At 60.5% G+C, this 12,202-nt stretch overlaps 1 protein-coding gene across 5 annotated transcripts in view; it reads left to right on the forward strand.

The window, feature by feature from the left end:
- The window catches only part of ELFN1 (extracellular leucine rich repeat and fibronectin type III domain containing 1), a 64,508-nt gene that overhangs the window by 32,560 nt on the left and 19,746 nt on the right, over positions 1-12,202 (forward strand). For 4 of the 5 annotated variants that reach the window (XM_079120626.1, XM_079120629.1, XM_079120628.1 and 1 more), the window contains exon 2: positions 4,691-4,837. The gene's annotated coding sequence lies outside the window, so the exon portion shown is untranslated. Of the gene's footprint in view, positions 1-4,690; positions 4,838-9,341; positions 9,436-12,202 lie in introns of those variants that run through there. The other variant, XM_079120630.1, reaches the window with a different exon arrangement.

Here is a 12,202-nt window from a genome sequence, read left to right on the forward strand (position 1 = left end):
GTTTCTGGGCATTGGACCCTGGACCAGCTGTAAGGGGGCAGGGGAACTGGCTGACAGTGTCCTGGCACATGGGCCCAGATCCCTCCCCAGCTCTGAGAGGACTGTGTCTGTCCCTCCTTTCCCTAAACTGGGTGGTCAGTGGTCTCTTTGTCCCTAACCCAGGCAAAAGGATCGGCATTGCCTGGAGATGTCTGTAATGTGCACACACACATGTCACACATGAGCACGCGCACCCTCACACACCTGCATGGACACACCTGCAGATTTGTAACCAGAGCCTCTGTCTACACATGGTCACACTTAGACACATCGACTCAGGCACAAGTCATGGACAGTGTGGTCCACACACGCCATGCTCATGCCGGCTCCTGGCTTCTGCTCCAGCCTCAACCCTCCCTGGACAGCTCCTCCTGGGCCCCCTGGGGACACTGCCCAATGTCCTATCCACCAACAGGGCCCAGCTCCTCGTCTTGGCCAGGTTCATTCCTGGAGGTCTGTCCATGGCCTCCCCCAGCTTCTTAGCCCTGGGACATCCATATTGTATTCAGGGTCTGCACAGCAGGTTCTGGCACAGAGACCATATGTGGCCAAGAGGGTGGGGTAGGTGTGACCAGTGGGTCTCAGCCAGGTCCCTGGTGCTGTGGAGCCCCTGTGCACAGAGAAGGAAGGTAGGTGGGGCCTTGAGACCTGCCTGAGGCCCCCCAAGAAGAGCCACAGTCAAACCAGGTGTGGGTCACCCTGGGTGCCCAGGAAAGCCCCTCCCAATTGCAGCACAGGTTGACTTGGGACTGTGGTGGTAACCTGGGGTGGGTGTGGGACAGATCAGCTCACCAGCACACCTCTCCCGCCCGGCTTATCCCCCTCACCCCAAGATTCCCCTGAAGATGTCTCTGAGTTGGAGAACCCTCACCACGCTGTCCCGGGGAGGTCCACGCCAGGCCTGGGCATCCTCCCCCGCGGGGTGTCTGGCGCACAGTGGAAGGCAGGCGGGGACTGGGTCAGAGCACCTCCTTCTGGCTGAAGACCTATCGTTTGGCAGAGCCAGGACTGGTGGGCCCTGCCCCCACTGGGTGTCAGCTCTGTCCAACGGGACTCAAGGTCAGCTTGGGACCTGGTGGAACCCTTGGAATGGTGGACAGGGTGACACTGTAGCTGGGCTGTGAGCGGTGAGAAGCCAGCAGGGTAGATGTGGGACCGAGGTTCCCAGGCAGGGGGACAGCCAGTGCAGGGAAGTGTGGGGGAAGGACATCAGTGGTCAAGGACTGAGCTTGGAGGAGCCAGAGCCCAGCTCCAGGTGGGCAGGTCATGGGGGTCAGCACAGGGCAAGCGGGCAGGGCGGGAGGTGGTGGGGATGGCGTGGGGCGGGGTGGCACAGCTGCAGGAGGCCGGACTGCTGGCATCAGCAGGCACCCCTCCTCCCACCTCGCTAAACAATCATTGCACAAAATATGCAAATGGTATAATTACTGTTATTTGTTTTGCTGATATAAGTGTTTGAAATGCAAATGTCAAGTTTGGGCGCTGTTGGTTTTCCCACCCCTCTTACCCGGACATTTGCAAGTCGATGAGTTGTTCCCCATCCTAACAGGAGGAGGAGACTGGGGTGCCCCCACTTCTGAGGCCCCCCCGGGAGCCTCCAGGCAGCATCCATGTGGCTGCCCAGGCCCCTCCCAGCTGCACACAGTGGTGCCCGAGAAAGGAACCCTTGCTTCCTCTTCCCACCTACCAGCTATGCCATCTGGCCTCTGGGAGCCTCAATTCACCCCTCCGTAATGCGACCTGCTGGTTCCTGGGACTGTCTTGGCCCCATCTGGCCCCAGGCGATTGGGTTGGTGGGAGTGGGCCTTAGTTCCCATCTGTGAATTTCCCATCTGTAATAGGCACTTGGAGTTCACAGAGGGACTTGGGGGACCTGACTAGCCCCCAGATATCGTAAAGAAACCTGTGTGTGTGTTGTCTGGTGTAGTGGCCCACACCTGTAATCCCAGGTGCTCAGGAGGCTGAGGCGGGAAGGATCTCAAGTTAAAGGTCGGCCTGGCAACTTAGCTGGACTCTGTCTCAAAACATAACGGGGTTGGGGATGGACCTCAGTGGTAGGGGCCCCGGGTTCCTTCTCCAGCAATACACACACAGCTGTGTGATTTCCAGGGGGTCCTGAATGGTCACCTCTGCCGCCCAGAAGACCTCTGAAGCTTTCCGGCTGTGGTTCTGGACCAGATCAGGGGAAACTAAGGCGGGAGTTTCAGGGAGTGTCAGGGGTGCACCAGCAGCTGGTGTGGTTCAACGGCTGGTCCTATCCCAGTGCCTACAGGTGCCACCTCACGCCCTGTGGCTGGCTAGGCCACGCCTCCTTTCTGGGCCCAACAGCTCCACCTCCTCTGAGTCCCACTTCAAGCTGCCTTCACCGGCCACCTGGATCCAGGCCAGATGCAGACCCTGCGCTGCCTCTGTTCCAGCAGAGTCCCCAGGGCTGCAGCGGCCTGTTTCCCAACTCCAGCTTCAACTGAGCTCCCTCCGCCAACACGTCCACATCTATTACTGACGCAGATGCTTCAGACACGTGGATTTCCGGTGGTAATATGAGCGCTAACTTAAAGCCGCCTTGAATCACCTGCCTTCCTGTGGAGAGACAGCACAGCCCCAGAGGACCCCCCAGCCTCCTGGCTCCTAGGGGGTGGATGCAGGGGCCTCGCCTCGCCCTGGCCTGTGAGGCCTCCTGCTCAGGTCCCTGGACCCTGCTCTGGGGGGTCCCGGCGGGGTGCTGCACTCAAGCTCTGCTGGGCCGAGGGATGTGTTGGAGGCTCAGGCCTGGTGTGGAGAGCAGCGGGTGTGTGTGTGCACGTGTGCATGTGTGCTCCTGCGGATGCCCACACATGTTTGTGTGTGTGTGCCCACGTGCCTGGGCACACTTGTGCTCATGCTGTGTGGTGGTGCTGCTGGAGGGTGAGAAGCTCCAGGCACTGGCTGCGAGCCGCACAGAACTGGCCCCAACCCCGGAGGGCCCGAGGCCCCGGACCCCCCCCCCCCCCCCCCCCGGTGGCCTGGCCTCTGCTTGCACAGCTCCGGGTGCAGGACCTCCTTGCTCTGTCTTGGACAGCTTCTCTGGGGAGTCTGAGAGCTGAAAACCAGTGCCTGGGGTCATGCCACGCGAAGCTCTCGGAACTCCCTGTCCTTGTCAAGTGGGGCTCTGTGAAGCTGGGCTGGGAGCACCAGAGGGCAGTCCCATCCTCCCCTGGGGCTGCCCTGGCTGCTAGGCCAGGGGACCAATGCCCAGTGTCCAGCATCTGTTCCTGCAGTGCTGGAAGCTCAGGCAGCCCTGGGCTGACAGGGTGGCCCGGAGAGGGGCCTGGAGCAGGGCAGGGAGGAGAGCAGACAGGGCACTCCAGGCAGGGGACCTGTGGACAGAAGCCTGCCGGAGGAGGAAGCGTGTGGTCCTTGGCCCCTGGGCTCAGCCTCAGCCTGGAAGCCTCCTGCTGTTTTTATTTCAATTACCTTTTCCAAGACAGGTTTAGCCTCATTAGCATATTCAAATAGAGTCCATTATTATTTGAATTAGCTGTTAAGTAATTAGCTCTAATTGATGAACATCCCCCCACTTCCCCACATATTTTTTGGTTATTTACATCCGCTTCTAACCAACAATTTTAGGTAATTACATGCCAGTCACTGCTCTATTTGCACACACATGCACTTCCTCCGCGACAGGTTCCTCCTCGCCTGCCTTTCAACCTCGTGGCCCCGGGTGGGGGCCGGGGTGGGCGTGGGCAGGTCTGGGCTGGGGACTCCCGCCAGGGCCTCCCGAGGGCAGCACTGTGGGGCCCCACCCACCTTGCAAAGACTGCGTCCTGCAGATGCCACCTCCTCTGGTCACTCACCCTCCCCCACCCTGTGGTGCCTCCCACGCAGCCCTTCACTGAGCGCTCAGAGCGGTGGCTTCAGGCCTGGGGCTGGGCCTTGTCCACATGTGGCTCTGTTACCTCATCCAAGCCGTGTGACCCTGGGGAAAAGGATCTCCTTCCTCAGCCTCAGTGTCTCTGAGTGCAGAGCCACGTGAGGTGGCTCCTGGCACAGGTGCAGCTACTCAGCTGCCTGGGGTGGGGGCACTGAATGCATGAGCAAGCCACGTCCCCTGGGCAGGCCAGGGTCTCAGCCACTTGCCCGTGCTGGGCCTTGGCCAGGTTTCCTCACTCCGTTTCTTCCAGCAGTGCAGGAAGGTCTGGTCTGCACTGGTGTCCTGCCCCCAAGCAGCAGGTCCTGAGGTTGGGAGGGACCTGCTGGGACAGAGCCCGGGGTCATGGCTTAGCCAGCCTGGCTTCCATCTCATGGAGGTCAAAGGAATCAGGGGAATGCTGGACAGGGAGCTGTGAATGTCCCCACTCTGCTGGCCTCAGAGCTTCCAGAGCTGCAGCCCAGAAGTGGACCACAGCCTACCCCAACCCCTGGCCACAGCAGAGTGGCTGAGGATGGAACTGGGTGGTGACCACCTGCTCCTCAGTGCCCTGCGGCCTTGCTGCTACCTCAGACCAGCTCCCTGCACCTCTGCCTCAAGGGCACATGCCTCCAAGTGTCAACCCCTGGTGCAGCAGAAAGTCCCCTGCCCAACATCTGGTGGCTCTGATGGACAGGACCTTCTGCAAGCTGAGACCACTATGAATGTGTGGCCTCAGACCTTTCCTCTGTCTCTCTGCAGTTGGCGCTGCCTTGGCGACCATTTGTCCTGCCGTCCATCCTTCTGTGTCCTGAAGCCAGGAGAAGATGCCTGTGACCCCTGCAGGAAGGAGCCTACTGGCCTGTACTCCTCAGCTGTGCCAGGTGGCTGACGGGCCCTGACCCACAGGTAAGGGATGTTCTTGCTCATCAGGCGCTCGACAAGGGGCAGGGCCACCTCCTGAGGGGCTGTGAGGCAGGTGTAGTCCCAGAAAGAGATGAGGCCGAGCCAGGTGTCCTTCAGGAAGGAGTGTTGCTCAGGGACTGAGTCCTGGTCAGAGGTACTGTCCCCACAGATGGACGAGGGCAGAAGGGCTGCCTTAGGACTGAGCAAGAGCAGCTGGGGGTGTCAGGAGCTGGAAGGGGTCCACATAGGTGGGGTCTCGCTCAGGGCTGTCACAGTCCCCCTGACAAGCCAGCACAGCCCTGAGGTTGATGTGCATTAGTGTGGAGCCACGTGGCGTGGCCCGGGTGATGAGGTGGACGTTGGCTTCGTCCTGAACCTAAGGCAGGTTCTCACATGGAACACTGTCTCCAGGAGGCAGTGACAGGCCAGGTGCTGTGGGCCCTGGTGGTGATGTGTCTACTGGGAGTCTCACCTGCAGGTGGCAGGTGGCTGGGGGGCTCGCTTCCTACACTCCTCACAGGCTGCAGATGTGCCTCTTCAGACGACTGTACTTTGAAGTCTTCCTGGCCATCCTTGATTGCCCAGTTCTGGGACTCACACTGGGTTCAGATGCAGATGCGTCAGCTCAGCATATTGTCCAGCAGAGCTGTGTTGTCATACCTCATGTGACCAGGAGGAGGTGCTGTTGGGAACCAAAGAGATACTTCCTGCCGCGGCCCCTCCCCGCAATGCACTGGAGATTGAACCTAGGGTCTCTACCACTGAACCACATCCCACTCAGCCCTTTTTATTTTTTATCTTGAGACTAAGTTGCCCACGCTGGTCTTGAACTTGAGATCCTCCTGCCTCAGGCTCCCGAGTTGCTGGGATTACAGGTGTGTCCCACTGTACACAGCCAATACTTTGAAAAGTTTGGATCTTAAGCTCTGGGTTTTCCCAGTGGGTTGCCTGCTTCTGTGTTCAGCACTGAGGTTTCTGGGTTTTGCATTTGTTCAAAGTGATTGAGGGCTTAATCATGGCCGGTTTTCACTTGGGACTTAGCGGACTCTCTCTTTTGTCGCATGGGGAACAGAGGCGTCTTGAATCCTCCTAGGCATGTCTTTTCCACTGGTGGTCAGATGGCTGCCAGGCTTCTCAGGAAAGCGGGTTGGACTTGGCTCTGGGAGGGTCCCAGCGGGCCTCGCTCCCCTCACTCCTGTGGTTAGAGAAGTTATCCAGGGGCCCCACTGGCCTGGCAGGGTGGGCTCCATGAGCAGCCCGGGGCCATGTCCAGTGGGAGAGACCCTCAGGGTCAGCCACGCCACCCCCATGTTACAGGTGGGACGCAGGCCCAGAGGGTTCCCAGTGGTTCAGTCTGGGGATGGGTCTCTGGCTCTGGCTCCTTGGCTTTCTCCTTTCTCCTGCACACGGGTGAAGCTCCCCAGGGTGTCACCAGATGGGAGACCTGCCCCTGCCTTGGTGGCCTTTCCTTCTGTCCACACATCAGCAGGATAGCCTCTGAGCTGAGTGCTGCCCCGGGGAGGACAGGGGCAGTGACCAGCTCCAGGAGCTGCTCCCATTCCAGGAGCAAGGCGCCCCAAGACCAAACCTGGGAGGCTGGTGACTAGGGAGGCCTCTTGGAGGAGGTGACCACCCTCAGACAGAGGAGCCCACGCAGGAGAAGAAAGCCGTGCAAGGCCGCGGGGTCGGGGAGCGCGAAGACGGGGTGTGGCTCAGGGGCGGGCTCTGAACAGGGCAGAGGCACCGTGGATCCACCAGGTCACTGTCCCTTCACACTCTGAGGAGCACCAGCCGTCTGCCAGACCCGGGTCCAAGCTCTCTGGCAGGCGCAGACATGACTGAGGGAGAGGCAGCAGCTTGGGCCACACTGGTCCCCTGAGACCCCCTCGGCATTCAGATAAACCCCAGGCCGCAGCGGGACGTGGCTGTAGCGGGAACAGGCCTGGTGGAGCGTGGGAGTCTGGGAGGTGGACAGCGGGGCGGTGCGGACCTCGGGCCAGTGGCGCACCTTGGGTAAGATGGCGGGGTCCCAGCTCCGCCTGGCCGCACTGGCCCACCCGGGCACAAGGCAGTCACTTCCCCTCTCCCACGCCCGCTGTCCGTCAGCGCGGTTGGACTGACCCCGCTCTGCCAACTTGGATGCGGGACACCGGCACGTTACTTTCCGGCTCGTCAGTCTGTCCCGTGGGGCTGGCTGTCCTCTCCTGCATGGTGAGCACCGGTGGAATCAGGAACTGCCGAGATGCGCGGGTGCCAGGGGCCCTGCTGGGGGCCGTGCCTGCCCCGAGCCTGGGACAAGCGCCCAGCCGGCTCGGGGACATGGTTTCCAGAGGGCTCCTGCTTTCCTTCCTCCCTGACCGCCACGCTCTGCTCTGCCTGAGCCTGGCAGGTGGCAGACGCTGAATAAATGTTTGTTGAATGGATGGATGGGACGCTTCCCAGCCCAGGTACCCAGCAAGGCAGGTGGCTGAGCAGATGGCCCTCGTGGCTCCCGCGGCGGGGTCTGACGGAGGCGCCCGGCTCTGCCAGGGCTTCCTCAGGAACTTGGGGGTGGGACGAGCTGTTTCCAGGATCCCGTCTAGCTGCATCGCTTTGTCACCCATGAGTGAAGTTTCTGGGCTTCTGTTCCTCCTCCTCCTCCTGGTTCTGAGCCCCGCCCCAGGAGCTGCTTTCATTGAAGCAATGACTAAGAATCCGGAGTGGGCAGATCTGCGTTCCGATGACCCCAGGGGATCTTAGATTGGACACTCTGTCCAGTACCAGGGGATAGAGGGACAAGCCATGGTACGAGATAGTGAGACAGACAGACAGACAGGAGGAGTCCGAGTGTGGATGGAGGTAGAGCCGGACTCTGCAGGACGCTGGCCCTCTGTGGACCTCGGTCTCCTCTGAGAAACTGGGATGACGCCGTCCCTAGCAGAGGACCGCAAGCTGCCACTGAGAGTGGGGCAGCGTCCTACGACTTGCCCAAGGCCACCAGCAGAGGCTCCCGTGTCTGCCCCTCCCCCGCCGGCTCCCTCCTGCCTCCGGGACAGTTGTTTTGCTGCCCAGGGTGACGGGGGCTGTGGTTGGCGTGTTGAGCTGCTGTCCAGAGATCAGCTGGCAGCTGCAGAGCAAGTAGCCCAGGCTAATTAGTAAAAGGTCAGGCCAGCTCCTGGAGTCCCCGCCTTTGAAGTCTTCCTCACACAGGCCGGCTGGAAGGAGCCGGGGACTTCAGTGGCCAGGACAGCTTCAACCCCTGCCCACAGCTCTCTGCCTAATTGCCCAGCCCACGATGCTGACCCTCGGCCTTCTGGAAATTCTCCAGCCCCAGGAGAATCCATCCCCCTCTCCAGGCTGGACAATGCCCCTGGACAGCAGAGATGCAGCCCCCAGAATGCAACGGGGCTGCTTTTGACCTTCACCCATGCAGCCCTGTGCCCAGGGCAGATGCCTGGGCAGGCTCCCACCCCAGCCCTGCCAGAGCACCCCCTCAGAGACCCCCCTCCCTTCCCACGGGTTCTGACTGCGTCTCTCTAAATCAATCTATTTTTTTTTTTTTGAAACTTAAATACATTTATTTAAAAAGGAAGCTTTATAGCACTATACAAATTGCAAACAAGGCTCCCTTGCCATAAATAGAATTCATAATCATAAAAATAAATTCAGTGGAAAGAAAACAATGTTATTAAATTCTAGTTGGATGCTCCAGCCCTGGGGGAGGCTCGGAGCCCAGGGCTGCTATTGCTTTATTAAAAAAAAAGAGAGAGAGAAAGAACATCGAGTGTACAGAGGTGTTCAAGACTCACCAACCCCAATATGAGACTTTCTTTTTCATGTGATCAGAAACATTGAAAAGAATTAAATTGAGAGTAACTTTCTAATAAAAGGATCCAGCATTATTTTATATTTTGTCAATTAGAAATTGAATTTGGTTGTGTAAGGCAGAAACTGAACCACCGTGTGGTTAAGCCCCATGGGGGGTGGTTTATTTTTCTCATGTAAAGAGAGTGTCAGGGGGGTTGATGCACAGCCTTGGGAAGTTGTCAATGATTCAGGTTCTTTGTATCTTCCTGTTGTGTCATTGGTAGCATTTGTTCTCATGGTCTCAAGGTGGCTGCTGCCCTCCAGCCATTGCATCTGTACCTCAGAAGAGAAAGAGGTAGAAGAGGGGAGAGGCAAAGGAGAAGGGAGTGTGCCAGCTAAGTTTGTTCCTTGTTATCAGGAAGACAGTAGAGGGCACCGAGCCCATTCTCCTGCCTACCAGGTCTCATCAAACAGTTCATCCATTTGCTGTTACTCAGCTGCTTGGCGTCTACTAATCGCTCCTGGCATGCACAGTCAGTGCCGGCATTTGTGAGATGAGTCACAGCTCCACCCCGGGGCGTCCTTCAGGGCCTCCCTGCCCCTAGCCATGTCCTTCCCTCTTCTTCCCTCCACCCCTCACTTCTCCTGCTTACCAGTCCCCACCCAGGGGCAGCCCCTGCTCAGTCTCCTCCTGTCCCCCGCTGCAGACCCAGAGCTGCTGGAGCCCCTGCAGGAGGGTCCAGGTCCACCCAGCTCTGCCCCCCTGGGCTGCCAGGAGGACTAGCCTGGGCTCCTCCCTCTCCCATTGGCCTCAGGTCTGCGTTGGTCTTTTCATTTCCTTGTGGGGTTCACTTCCGGGTTCCTGTGACTTCATTAGCAGGGAGAGAGCCCCTTGTCACAGCCGGGGCTGGCTCCTCTCTTCACACACCTGCCCCTGCCTCTGGCCTCTGGCCCTCTCTTTGGCACCCAGTGCAGGGGACCTGCCCAGGCCCAGGTCTAAATGTAGGCCCACTGCTAAGCAGCTGTTCCATCTGAGGCAAGTTGCTTAACCTCTCTGTGCTCTTCTTCGGTGGGATGGCACTTGGGCAGCTCTGGTGGCTCTCCTTGATTAAGTGGGCCTGTGGCAAGGGGCCCCTGCTGTGCCTCTTCTCCAGCCCTGCTCTCACAACCAGGTGGTCCAGCGTCCCAGTCCAGAGCTCCCTGGGCCCAGAGCGCCACCCGCGGGGCCAGCATCTGCGTGGGTGAGGCCTGGCTGGTGGCGGGGGCTCTTGGGGGCGGGGGAGGGGCGGCAGGCCCCGGGGCAAGTGTGGGAGCCCCGGGCCCAGCCTCGGCCCGCACAGGCCCCGCCCCAGCACACGCACGTGCGCATGTCCCCGCGATGCCTCGGTGACCGGCCCGCCCCTCAGCCCCCAGCCCCACCTCCCACTGTGGACCTGCAGCCACCGTGGGCCGGGAGGCAGGGAGGCCCTGGGTGACGCGGAGGAGCGGGAAGTCCCGCAGCATCCCGCTCTTACAGGAGCGACCCAGGGCTCAGCCCGTCCTGCTTCCTGCCGGGACACGCTGGGCGGAAGCGTCCTGGGCATCCCGAACACCTGCTGCGTGCAGGTCCAAGCCCAGCCCGCCGGAGTGGCTGGTGTGGGCACCGCACCAGGGACAGAGGGAGAGGCCCAGCGGGGGGTCCCAGTGGCCCCTGCAGCGCCCTGGCACCCAGCCAGACTCGCGCCAGGACACAGCTGACTCTGAGGCTCCCAGCCGCCCAGGAGGGCCGGTCGGCTGCAGGCTCCCCGGCCTGACCCACCCCAGGAGGGGAGGGGAGGCTGGAGGGGACTGGAGGGGCAAAGAGGAGGATCCCCAGGGGCGGGGAACGGTGTGAACAGTTGGGTCTCCACAGCACACGTGCAGAACAGTAGACCAGGGTGCCGTGGTGGGAGGAGGAAGAACGGACCTGGCCGAGGCGAGCTTGGGGACAGTGTTCCAGCTTCTTTCCTTCCTGTCCACTGGATATCTCCAGATCCTGCTGAGCCTCTTCCCTTATAACCTTTTCCCCCAAGAAGTCCCTTTTAAGACAAACTGTTGAAACAAAGTCCTTCAAAAATAAGGTAGTTTAAATAAGATAGAATTTTGTTTCTTATTTACAAAAAAGCCCAGAGGTCAGTGGCCCAGGGCGACTGTTACAGTCACCTGTGGTTTCTACATCTAGAACCAAAGTGGCTGCTCCAGTTCCCACCATCACATCCTCATCCCAAGTAGACAAGAAGCATCCATGCCTGTTCTCTTTAAGGGAGTGATTGGACCCTGGAACATGGCAACTCCATTCACATCCCACTGGCTGGGCTCTGCCCACAGGTCATGCCTGGCCGCCAGGGCAGCTGGAAGTGTAGTCTGTAGGTGGACCTTGCTTGAGCGTTGGGCTTTATGTTGAAAGGGAGAGGAAAAGAAAACGGTGAGCGACCAGACGTCTTGGCCTCACATTCTTGGGCATCCTGAGCCTCAGGACCTTGAGGGAGGAGCGGGAAACGGGGCTGGACCTCAGGGCCTCCTTCCTCCGCCAGGGTCCTCCAGGCACCTGTCCATGAGGGTGCCCGCCTCTTAGAGATGGCCGCTCCCCAGCCCCATGGCCTGGCCCCACAGTGTGGCCGACGGGAGCAGTGTTCTCCACGGCACCGACCCCTGCAGTCACTGCAGGTCTCTGGAGCTGTCTTGAAACCAAAGGCAGCAGGACTCTGCTATCCAAGCACTGGGGTCAGGCCAGGAGCCAGCGCTGGGGACTGGGCCTCCTGGCCTCTCCCCTGTGGCCACAGCCTGACTGCCACACTACATCCAGGGAAAGCACAGGCTTTCTCGGCCCAGAAGTGAGGCTTGGTCGTCGGGACTTTGGCACGTCCCCTCTGCCTGGCTGGAGCTGCCCAGGAGGCCACCCAGGCCTTGACTTCCGCCCCTGGCCTCCTCCTAGCCGCCACCTGAAACAAGGGCCCAACTGGACCCTGCAGCTGGGCTGCGCCACAGCCCCGCTGGGACAAGGAAGGGAGACCAGTGGCCCGCCTGCCTCGATTTCCCCAGAAGGCTTCCCAGAGGCCCCCTGCCTCGGCCGCCAAGAGGCCGAGGAGCCCCGGATCTGCCCTGAGGGCCCTCGTCCCCACCTCCCCAGCGGAGGACCCCAGGGTTTGAGCCAGGGCTGGAGGCAGGAGGCAGGAGGAGGACCAGGTGACCCTCGGCAGGCATCCTGCGCCAGAGCCCAGCGCCCGGGTCCCGCTGAACTTCGCAAAGGTCTCCCTGCAGGGGTCTCGGCCCTGGGGCTCACCCTCCCCTTCCTGGGCTGGAGGCCTGGCCGGGGGCGGGACCTGGGGCTGTGCCGCCCACCGCCACGCACCCCCGCTGGCGGAGCTTGGGTCTCCAGGTCTGTGTCCACCTGTGCCGGCACCTGCGGGCTGAGCCCCGCGGCCGTGCCTGTGACCCCAGCCCAGCAGCTCAGCGAGACCCTGTCTCCTAAACAAAATCGAGAACCCAGAAGGGCTGGGGACGCAGCTGGGTGTAGAGCACCCTGGGCTCAGTCCCAGCACCTGCCCCGAAAGCACCTCAGAA

Source organism: Sciurus vulgaris, assembly GCF_902686455.1.
Source record: "Sciurus vulgaris genome assembly, chromosome: 18".
Lineage (NCBI taxonomy): Eukaryota > Metazoa > Chordata > Mammalia > Rodentia > Sciuridae > Sciurus > Sciurus vulgaris.